This window comes from Papaver somniferum, chromosome 5, assembly GCF_003573695.1.
Source record: "Papaver somniferum cultivar HN1 chromosome 5, ASM357369v1, whole genome shotgun sequence".
In the NCBI taxonomy this organism is placed as follows: Eukaryota; Viridiplantae; Streptophyta; class Magnoliopsida; order Ranunculales; family Papaveraceae; genus Papaver; species Papaver somniferum.
The window spans coordinates 155905459-155917231 of NC_039362.1; positions in this window are offsets into that span (position 1 = coordinate 155905459).

Genomic DNA, 11773 nt, shown 5'->3' on the forward strand with positions numbered 1-11773 from the left:
GAAGACTGAGGGGTGCGGGTGAGGGGTTTATTGAATTGTTGTTGTATGCAAAGATATCATGGTATCTGAATTACATTGCAGAATTCTCTAAATACTTTATTTTTGTTGAATACCTTGGCAATCATATTAGTGGTTACAATAACAGGGGTTTACTCAATAAATACTTTTAGTGATTTTTATAGACCTTAACGGAATACTAAAGTATTGTGTTATTGGTTGTCTACTTCTAAAATCTCTTTCAAAGTTTATGTTACTGGTTATAGATTGTTAAAAGGTTTTCTAAAGTTTCTATTACTCGTTGTAAACTTGAAAATTCAAAGACTTTGTATACTAGCCTATTTTCAAGACTTTGCGTGACTTTTGTGTATGAATTTGCCTTGATACAAGTCATGGAAAATATGTAAGATTTTGGAAGACTTCCTAAAAATTAAAAATATATCTTATTCTCTTTATTTATCTCATAAAATATACTATTTATAAACTCATACTATAGATGCATACATGCCTAAAAAATAAATCATGGATGCGTACAAATTTTATCTTATGATCAAACACTTTTTTATTTTATTTATCTTGTGATGTGGTTGTCGATATTTGTTACAAAGCTAGTGTGCCTGCGCGCAAGGAAGTTTCTCTTGGGCTCCTGTCAGATGACGATAAAGACCTACGGCCGGCTGATATTCGCGTCCTCAACTGGGAAAATGGTAAGGATGTCTGCATGGATGTTACAGGGGTATCTCCCTTCACTGGTGAAGGTATTCGCTCTTTTGTTCCTGGAAAAACTATTTCTAATGATGTTGCACGAAAACGTACCAAATACTTGGATAAGTGCGTTTCACTTGGATATAGGCTTGGCATTTTATCTTTCTCTACTTTGGAGGAATTAGGTGAGGATACTTTATGTTTTTTTAAGCGTCTGAAGAACTGCTTAGTTTGTAATGATGATAGTAGTGGTATTGGTAGCTTTATTTTTCATAGATTAGGTACTGCTATTCAAAAAGGTGTTGGAGCTCAGCTTGTGGCAAGGTTACCAACCAAAAGTATGTAATCTTTATCAAATAATTTATTAATTTATCGATAAATTAATACTTTGCTAAATTGATACAATTCAGCAGTCCCAAAAATATTAATTTATTTTGTACAAATGTGTAATAACAATTGTTTTTATTTTTACTCTTTATTGTATTTTATTGAACAAAAAAAGATGTTATCTACTATATAATAATAAAAAAATAGCTAAAGTTAGTATAATAAATAAGGTAAGATTAAATTTATATTTATGATATTAGTTTTCATATAATTTTATAGATTTATACAGATATCTATCTAAATATATTTTTTACAAATCTTTAGGACTCTATAAATCTTTGTAAGACATTATATAACTCTTCATAACTCTGCAAGTTTTTTCCTAATTCTATACAACTCTTCGAAAGTTGCTAATTTTCGTGGCTCATTTAAATTCTCCACAAATCTGCAAAAGTATTTATTGAGTAACCCTTTAAGTAAATGATTTTCTTGAGATTTAATTGCTCAGTTCTTGAAATTGATCAATGTTTAGTTATGGTGGAGTTAAGGTTTTGCAAATGTATCATCGAATCTTGAGAATTTTATACAGGTGCTGCAAGAATCGAATGAGGTGATACCGTAACAAAAGGATGCATTGTGACTCATCTTGCTATTTACAAACCACATTACTTGCAAAACTCGCCGCGAATTTTGTGGATACATGAGACGTCTGAGATGTAGTAAGTTATTGTCATCAAGAATTGTCTAATTTAATCTTCTATTAGATGTTTTACACATTTTTGCTAAGCACTTTTGTTAAAATACTGAAATCACACGTATCGAGATGTTTGGTTGGGTAAGTACACATTATGTATCGATTCACATTAGTCAGTAATATAGTATGTGTATGTCGTACCATAGTGTTTATTTCTTTGTGTATTTGTAGGCACATCATAATATGAAGCCATTTGCATGTTAGGTATATGACTTAAGACTCAGATTTGAGAAGGCACACCACTTTTTGTCGCGAGAATTAACGTTAGAGAGAGCGCACCACTTTGTGGCGCAAGTATCAATAGATAAGGCCTTTGTTATCCTTTAATCGTTTCATGTGTCAATTTATGGTTCATTTCTCTTGTTATCCTTATCTTGTGACAAAAACGTGATTTCTAAATCTTAATTTTCTTTCGACTGTTGATTTGAAGATTATTTTTTTTGAACAGTGACAATATATATTGTTTGGAAATACTACCCTCAATCAACCTAAATCACATAAGCCTAAAAACATCTTTATATTCCAACTTCAGTCAATGTTTAACATGTTTTATTTAATACTCCCTCCGTCCCATTATTAAGTAACATATTTGATTTTAGATTTTGTCCCACTAATAAGTGACCTATATCACTAAACAAGGAGATATTTCTAAAATTATTCTTTTAGTTAATTATAAAAAAATATAAGAAATATGCATAATTTGATAGACATGTTTATATTCGTTACGTGAGTGTTTTAGAATGTTTTTCAATGGTACGAGGTTTGCGAGAACATCCGTGGAGTAGTTTGAGAGATAAACCATTTCTAAATTTCACTAGTTATTATCCATAAAAGTATAATTGTAAAAAAATGCTTAAAAGTACTATTTTCCTTGCTTGCCTTAAAATTTGTGCAAACTTAAACTAAGTCACTTAATAATGGGACAGAGGGAGTACAAAATTTGTCAATTTATGTATTCAGTTGCAAGTCTTTCCTTGCGTAGGTAATCGTAATATAGAGTAATAAACATTGTACAATGTTGTAAAATCGGCGTTTAGATGGAAAATACCAGTGGCCTAGATAAAATGCTGGTTAAACATTATATGCATAACATTCTTCTGAATATACCAATAACGAATGAGCGCCTAAGCCTAAGCCTGCACCCAGGCACTTGAGTTGACAAAATTGACTTGGTCCCTTGGCTCAAGCCCAAACTACGAGGGTATACCTTAATTACTCTTAGTCAAATTTTTATTGAACAATCTTTTTTCATTTATTTAACCAGTTACTATATCAGTCATTGTTACCTGATTCTCATATTGCCAATACTAACATCATTTATATGAAAACATTAATGCCATGTTAGTATTTTATTAACTAATTTCAACTCATTCATTAGTTAAGTGTATGCTTAAACCTTAAGCCTTACCATTTTTCTCCATAGTTAAAGGAAACTAGCTATGTTAAACACATAAAGTTGGACTGAAAAATTGACTTGTGAGTCTCCCTTCCATAACCTGAGTTTCAAGTTGCATAATGCTGGCTAGTTACAGTTTCATATTCACAATGAACACTGGCATGTAAATAATTTACGGATCTCTAGGCTTCTTTGGTTACACGGTAAAGAAAGATCACGGTGAACAGAATCACAGCAGCACCAGGTGCAGCAAAATCTACAAGAATCAGAGGTATCTAATTCTGGACTTTCGGTGCCTCCTACTGGGCATTTAAATGAGATTTGTGAATACACATCTTTAATTTTTGACAATGGTACACGACAATACACGACAAGTAGCATGTCATGGCGAAAGCTAAATTTGCACCGTCGATTCATCCGGTAGTTGTGTTATATAGTTGTCAGAAGATTGTGACAAGTAGTCTACAATCTGAAGGAGTTGTTGGTCTTACGTGTGAATCTACTGCCGTCTTGATTTGGGGTTAATGGTTAGACTTTGTTGAGGTGGATTCAGAACAGCTTGATAATTCAGTTGTGACTTGGTCCTTTGTGTGTGCATTTTCTGTGGAGCGTTCGGACGCGCGCGTGGTTCGTGTGCTCACAATTTGGCGCTAGAAACAGGGACTTCGTCCCGGTAAAAGATTTATCTTGTCCTGTGATTTCATTTTAATTTGGCATATGATTGCTCTGATTTTATCAGCTCGGACCGTATAGATCATTCGTCAACTGTATTATGTTCAAAAACCCACATTTGGTCTTCGATAAGAGTTATTGTTCTAAGCGGGTTATTGTTCTAATCCATCGGATTTACAATTTTCATAGTTTTTATACTAAGGATCGCTTTTAATAAAACTCTAACCCGTAGTTTATAGCCTGCGGGTATTAATTCCCTCATGAAAAATTGTATTTCGCCAACTAACCCGCTTCACGCGGATATTCCCGTTTCTGTTGTTTGAAATAACTTATGCAGAGAGAACGTGTTGTGAGTAAAGAAGGCAAGTTTACGCGAGATTTCAGTATCAACAAAAGGGCACGTGATGGAAAAGACGCAGGAAGCAGGAAAATCCAAGGCTTTGTCAAAAGAAACGCCCAGGAAAACCCCGATCATCACCCGAAGCAAGCAGAAAGGAGATAAAGCTAGAGTGACCAATCGAAGGCAAGATACTGCAGAAATCACTTCACCCATGAACGCTAATTCAGTTGCAGCGGCGGCTCTCAGAGCAGCAACGATAAAGTACGGGGAGGCTGCGGTAGTTCCGAAGGCTGTGGAGGCTAGCAACACCTTCTCCATGAGTCAACTTAATCAACCAAGAGAAAGGGTGGATGAATCCAGAACATTCCAACCCGCGCACCTGCTAACCTTTGGAATGCCGCTAACAAATAATCAGAATCAAACCATACCGGCGGCTCTGGCACCGCAGAGGGGCGCTCACTCCAATTTGGAAACACCAGCAACCGAAGCTGAACCCCTGCCACCTTTAGTACATACCATGGAGGAGGCGGCACCACGGCTGTAGCGGCACGCGCTGGGACCCCCAATCAGGGGTCCAACCAAACACACCGACTAATGGCTGAGCTTGAGGAACTGAGGAAGAACCAGCAGGTTTACGCAGAAGCTGTAGCTCTGTTGGCCAGAGAAAATCAAGATTTAAAAGAGCGGATTGCTTTAAGCATGAAAACCAGCCAACAACTTGATGAAGCAAGCTCCAAAGCACCAGAGCCAAACCAAGACTGTAGAGTCGTCCTAGCGGCTAATGAAGACGTGACAAGGAGACGTAGCGTATCCGACCCGGATTATGACGATGGAGAGTCAGACGGTGATGAGCTGAAGAATTTAGAGCACCAACGCGCGATGGAGGAAATACGAGATGAGATGATGGCAGAGATCAGGCAATTAAAAAATAAACAAGGTGGGGAAGGTTAGAGGAGGTCATGAGAGAAGCTAACTCCACGCCCCTAACGCATCGCTTGGCCAACACCCCTATTCCACTGAAATGCCCTGTCCCGACGTTCGAATGCTATGATGGATCCAGCGACCCTGCTGCACATGTTCGATACTACAACCGTGTCTTAGCTAGATGGGGTCAGAACGACGCCGTACTCTGTAGAGACTTCCCGTCAAGCTTGAAGGGATCGGCGTTATCATGGTTTGATAATCTGCCACCAAACTCCATCCACTCATATGACCAACTCGCAGAGAAATTCTTAAGAACATACATGTACAACAAGACTGTAAACACCGGGATGGATAAGCTCTTTTCACTAGCAATTGGCTACAAGGAAACCACGAGGGAGTACACAAACAGATGGCATAAGATCTGCCAAGCCATAGGGAGCGTGGACCCAGTGGTAAGCATCAACTGCTATAAATGGGGCTTAGACCGAATGAGTCCCCTCTTTGTTGAAATTCACGGGAGCGTGCCCAAGACAGAAGGAGATCTCCGAATAATTATCGAGAAGCACGCTCGACTTGAAGAAATTCAACGGGAAAACCCGAGGGCATATCCGCAGAGGTCTCACCGCACCAATTCAGCGGAACAAACCAATGGGGCCAAAAGGGGTTGCTCAGATGAGAGACCTCACGAAGATAGGAAGGAACGGAGGGATGAACGAAGTACAGGCGACCGAAAATTCGAAGATCAAGTTTACACGAAACTCAACGCTAGCTATGCTCGTATCCTACGAGAAATCAAAGGGAGGGAAAACTTAGAGTGGCCATGGTCTAAGGGAAAGCAGCCCCCGAGATCCGAGAAGTCCAAAGATTACTGTGAGTATCACTGTTTCAACGGACACCGGACCGAAAAATGCAAGAACCTTAAAATAATGATCCAAAAATTAATTGATGCGGGAGAGCTCAAACATTACATACGAAAGGAGGTTACCGAGGACAGATCCAAACGAACCAAACTAGTCCAACTTCCGGAAGAAAACCGCACAATCAACACCATCTCGTGTTCCGAAGCCACAGGACCCTCACTTACAGCGCAGATTGGAAAAAGGTTACGGAAGCAATTCGAAGACCGCTGCGAGTTATATAAGGTCGATGGGATAACGGTGGACGAACACGAAAAATGGATGGAATCTCCTGTCATCTTCGATGCCGAGGATATCGAAGAAGAGATGGAAGACCATAGCGATCCCTTGGTCCTAACATTACCAGTAGCTGGATGTAACCTCAAAAAGATCCTCATAGACGGGGGAAGCTCTGTAAATGTCCTATTCTATGATGCATTCAAACGGATGAAGCTCCAGGATGAACAGTTGATGACCTCTTATCACACCATCTACGGATTCAATGGAGCAGCCACGAAGCCCTTGGGAGACATCGTGTTACAGGTCAACGCAGGGCCCATGAAACTGGATACCCGATTCAGTGTGGTGGACACCCCTTCCCCCTACAACGCCATTATTGAACGACAATGGGTACACAAGCTCAAAGGAGTTGCGGCAACATACCACCAATACCTCAGATTTCCAACACCTGAGGGAATAATGGAGATCAAGGGAGATCTAATCGCTACGCGAGAATGCCAGGCCACTCAGGATCATATCAACAATGAGCAAGAAGAGCAGCGAAAAATCCAAAGAGTAAGAAATCAAGAAACCGCGAAAGAGAAAGCCGTAGACCTATTCCTTAAGGAAACTACAGGAAAAGGCTTGACGAAAGATCGTAATGTCCAAGGCTCGGAAACAAGTACCTCAACAACCAGTGAAGAGCAGAAACACGCTAAATAGCAATTAAAGAGCGCCCCAGTTCTCGGAAACCCGAAGCCTGTGTTCACGCCAGTAGAACCCATAAAGGAAATCAACATAGGAACGGAAGAAGACACGAAGATGGTCAAAATTGGGACCATCATGAACGAAGGAAGAGAACATTCCTTAACCAAATTACTTAAGGAATATGCGGATGTGTTCGCCTGGAAGTTAGGAGATATGCCGGGGATTGACCCAAAAGTAATCCAACATGAACTACGCATCAAACCGGGCACACCCCCGTTCAGGCAGAAAATACGAAAAGTGGCTCCAGAATATCATGAGGCGGTAGAAACAGAACTTCGGAAGCTACTAGATGCAGGATTTATCAGGGAAGTCAAATACCCTACCTGGATCTCCAACATGGTCATTGTTCCTAAGAAAAATGGAGGGGTTAGAATATGCATCGACTTTACTAATCTCAACAAGGCATGTCCAAAGGACAGCTATCCCCTGCCGAGCATAGATCAACTGGTTGAAGCAGTTGAAGGGTACGAAGAGCTGTCATTCATGGATGGATATTCTGGTTACAACCAAGTAGCCCTGGCAGAAGAAGATCAGCTACACACAGCGTTCTATACCCCCCATGGCCTTTATTGCTATACCAGAATGCCTTTCGGGCTCCGAAACGCAGGGGCAACATACCAAAGGATGGTCGATGCTATCTTCAAGCCATGGATTGGAGGAACCCTAGAAGTCTACGTGGACGACATGCTCGTCAAAAGCAAGCTGCGTAAAAATCACCACCAGGACCTGAGGAATATCTTCGAAGCAATGAGACAGCATCACATGAAAGTGAATCCGGAGAAATGTACTTTCGGTGTCACCTCGGGGAAGTTCCTCGGGTATCTGGTGACGAAAAGGGGCATCGAGGTAGACCCAGCTAAGATTCAAGCCATAGTAGAGATGCCGTCACCAAAGAATCTGAAGGAAGTGCAGAAGCTCAATGGGTCCATAGCAGCGTTGGGCAGATTTATTGCACGGTCCTCGGACAAATGCAAACATTTCTTCAATATTCTTAAAAAAGGGAGCAGGTTCGAATGGACTGCCGAATGCGAGGAAGCATTCCAAAAAATCAAAGAACATCTAGCTTCAATCCCAATCCTGCAGAAACCAGACCCTGATGAAGTTTTGGCACTGTACATAGCAGCAACGGAGGACGCAGTCAGCGCGGTATTAGTCAAAACCAACACAAAGGTAGAACAGCCTATCTATTACGTCAGCAAGACGCTCAATTCCGCGGAAAGAAATTATATTAAGATTGAACAACTCATCCTCGCACTGGTATGGGCTACCCAAAAACTGAGAACCTACTTCCTCACTCACCTCGTCAGGGTACCATGCAAAGCACCATTGGAAGCAGTCCTCAAAAGCACGGGAAAAGTGGGACGAATAGCCAAATGGAACACCCATCTGGACCAATTCAACATCATTCATGAAATTCAACATTCTCAGAAGTCCCAAGTGCTGGCAGATTTCTTAGCAGACCTCCCCCTAGACAACGACGAAGAGATTAAGGAAATACCAGAAGCCGAGGAAGAAATCAAGGATCCAATGGATATCCTCGAACCTGCGAGTCATAGACAATGGGAAGTCTTTGTCGACGGATCTAAAAATAAGGAAGGAGCAGGAATAGGTATTGTCATTATCACCCCAACTGGAGAAAGGATTATACAGGCACTTAGATTGGAATTCAAAGAGCATACCAATAACATTGTTGAATACGAAGCTGTCGTACATGCCCTACGTATAATAATAGAGATGGGGTTAACCGATGTAAGGCTGACAAGTGATTCGCAGCTTGTCATACGGCAAATTGGGATCGAGTATAATGTGTACGATGACACTCTTTCAGCTTACATGGCCTTGGTCCAAACATTGGCATCACAAATCCCGAACATTAAGTTCCGGCACTTATGCAGAAGAGACCTCAGGCACGCGGATGCCCTAGCATATATATCATCCATGCTGAGAGATAAAAATGCCGAAGGTATTAAAATAGCAAGGGTATACGAGCCTTCGATTGCATCTCAATTCTCCTTCGCTACCAATCAAGATGTGATGGAAGAAAATATCGAAGACCAGGTAGGAGAAGACATCCATAATGACTTTGATGAAGAAGGTATCCTGTCAAGAGCAAATCAAGACGAAGACTTTAGCAACGAAGATGACTGGAGGGTGATAATACAGGCCTTTCTCGAAAAAGGAAGCTTACCTGCGGATCGGAAACTAGCTAGGAAGATGCTCTCCAAAGTGGGAAGATATGATCTTCGGGAGGGGGTCCTGTATAGAAAATCCTTCCTTGGACCATTACTACGCTGCTTGTCCCGGAAAGAGGGGCATCGAATTCTAAATGATATCCACTATGGTGACGCGGGGAATCATAGCGGCATGAGATTACTGGCTGACAAGGCAAAAACGCAAGGATATTACTGGCCGACAATGATACAAGATGCTGCGAGGATGTCCCGACGATGTGAAGAATGTCAGCGCTTCGCGAAAAAAATCCACGCGCCGGCAACAATGTTAAACTCTGTCGATAGCCCGTGGCCATTTGCAAAATGGGGCGTAGACATCGTCGGGCCTTTCATCGAAGGATCAGGGAAGAGACGATTTTTGATAGTAGCCACGGACTACTTCAGTAAATGGGTGGAGGCTAAGGCCTTGTCCAGGATCAGAGACGCGGATGTGTTCACTTTCATATTCCAGAACATCATTTGCAGATTTGGTATACCTGCGGAAATTGTATCTGATAACGGTAAGCAATTACAGGGAAAAAATATAGACATGCTCTTCGACACCTTCAAAATAAGAAAGAACAAGTCCACCCCCTTATACCCTCAAAGCAACGGACAAGCGGAAGCTACCAACAAGACCCTCGCCCTTATATTCAAAAAACAATTAGACAAGCATAAGGGAAGATGGTGCGAACAACTGCACAATGTCTTATGGGCATACAGGACAACACGAAGATCCACTACCGGGGAATCCCCGTTTCTTCTAACTTATGGAGCTGAAGCAGTCATACCCACGGAAATCCTCATGCCAACCACGAAGACCGAAGCTTGGGAGAAAAACCTCACAACAGATATGATGTTAGAAAGGTTGGACGACTTGGAAGGAAGAAGGGAAGTGGCATTGCAAAAGATGGAAAATTATCAACGAAGACTAGCAAGGGAGTACAACAAAAAGGTAAAGCTACGGAATTTTGTAGAGGGACAGTATGTGTTGAGAACAATCCCACGGTATCAGCAAGAAAAGAAATGTGGAAAGTTAGCACCTACATGGGGAGGACCTTTTATGATCCACGACATTGCGGGTAACGGTTCCTACTACCTTCGTAATCTAAAAGGCGAGGTCCTCCGGCATCCTTGGAATGCTAAATGGCTCAAACCATACTTCCCATAGAAGCAACGCAGATTTGAACCTGCTTGGAGTGTACCAGAAGAAGAAGGGAGCCTGACCGCTCCACATGTTTCTATCTCTGGAAGAGGAATCGCAGACCTCAACTTATCAATCAAACAAGCTTTCAAATTATCAAGTCAGTGGAATCTACCTACAATATTGGGGAAAGTAGTTAATCTACAATCTCTCAGGGCTCCCCCATCAGTGTCCATAAGTGTAGGACCAGGGGGAAGGCACCCAGCAGAAAGAGACACCCAACCAATCTTAAGGCAACGGGTCGACGGAATGGGTGCGTAAATATTTTAATCCCATATCCTAGAACGTTTCCCCGGCCCCCACCGTCTGGGAATCCTCTGGCCCAGGATTCGCCAGCGGGGTGACAGGTCTCAAGACGATCACGAAGGTACCTTCCTTCAGTATCGCACTCAAAAACACTTAAAAAACTTTTGTTTTGATTTTTCACAAATACTTAAAATAAAAACAAAACAACATTGTAGGTATATCAACAAGAGGATTCATTTCATAAAGGGTGATTACAAGAAGTGAAAGGCCAAAGTCAAGGATACACAATCAAAAAATATTCCTTTTACAGGATCATCGGCAAAAAATATCCTTGTTACATGATTACGAAAAATATAATGATGCCGCGGATCCTACGAAACGCTGCGATCTCTACCTAAGTGGCGGCCCCATCGGCAGGATTATTCCGAAGACTTGATGGGACGCTCCCACCAGAAGAAGGGCCCGAGGAGCTGGGCAAGGCAGAAGGAACGGGACGACGAGGATAGTTCTTCACGAGACCATGTTCATTCCTTAGGCCAAGTTCTATCCTCTCCAGCATCTTGTTCGTCTCCTCAGCCAATTGACAACGAGCCCTGTGTTTAATAACTGTTGTACGCTGTTGGGCTTGAGATAATAACGAAGATAGCCGATTCACTTCTCCAGAAGCAGCACCAACGGCCTCCTCACGGATTGCTGCTAAATTCTTGAAGTGATTGGTCTGTTCTTCCTGCTGCGCTAAGAACGATTGAGCCTTTTCAAGTTTTTCATTTGTGACGCGAAGGCGTCCCTCGAGCTATGAAAAATACAACACCACGGAGTTAGCGTAGAAAAAAGACAAGGTCACACTCGATGAAATGGGATTATACCTTCGACACAAGCCGAAGCCTCTTCATACTCATTAACAACCGCATCTCGCGCTTCATCAAGATGATCATATTCCGCGGATAATTTCTTATAGTCTAGTTGAAGGTTGGTGAGAGTAAATTGACAGGCATCTAATTCTACCTGCTTCATCGAGTCCATATGACGAAGGTGGTCGACCTCTTTATTTATCTCTGAGACCCCTTTGCTGAGTCTGTACATGCACACTTCGAGATTCCTCTCAGACTCAGCAT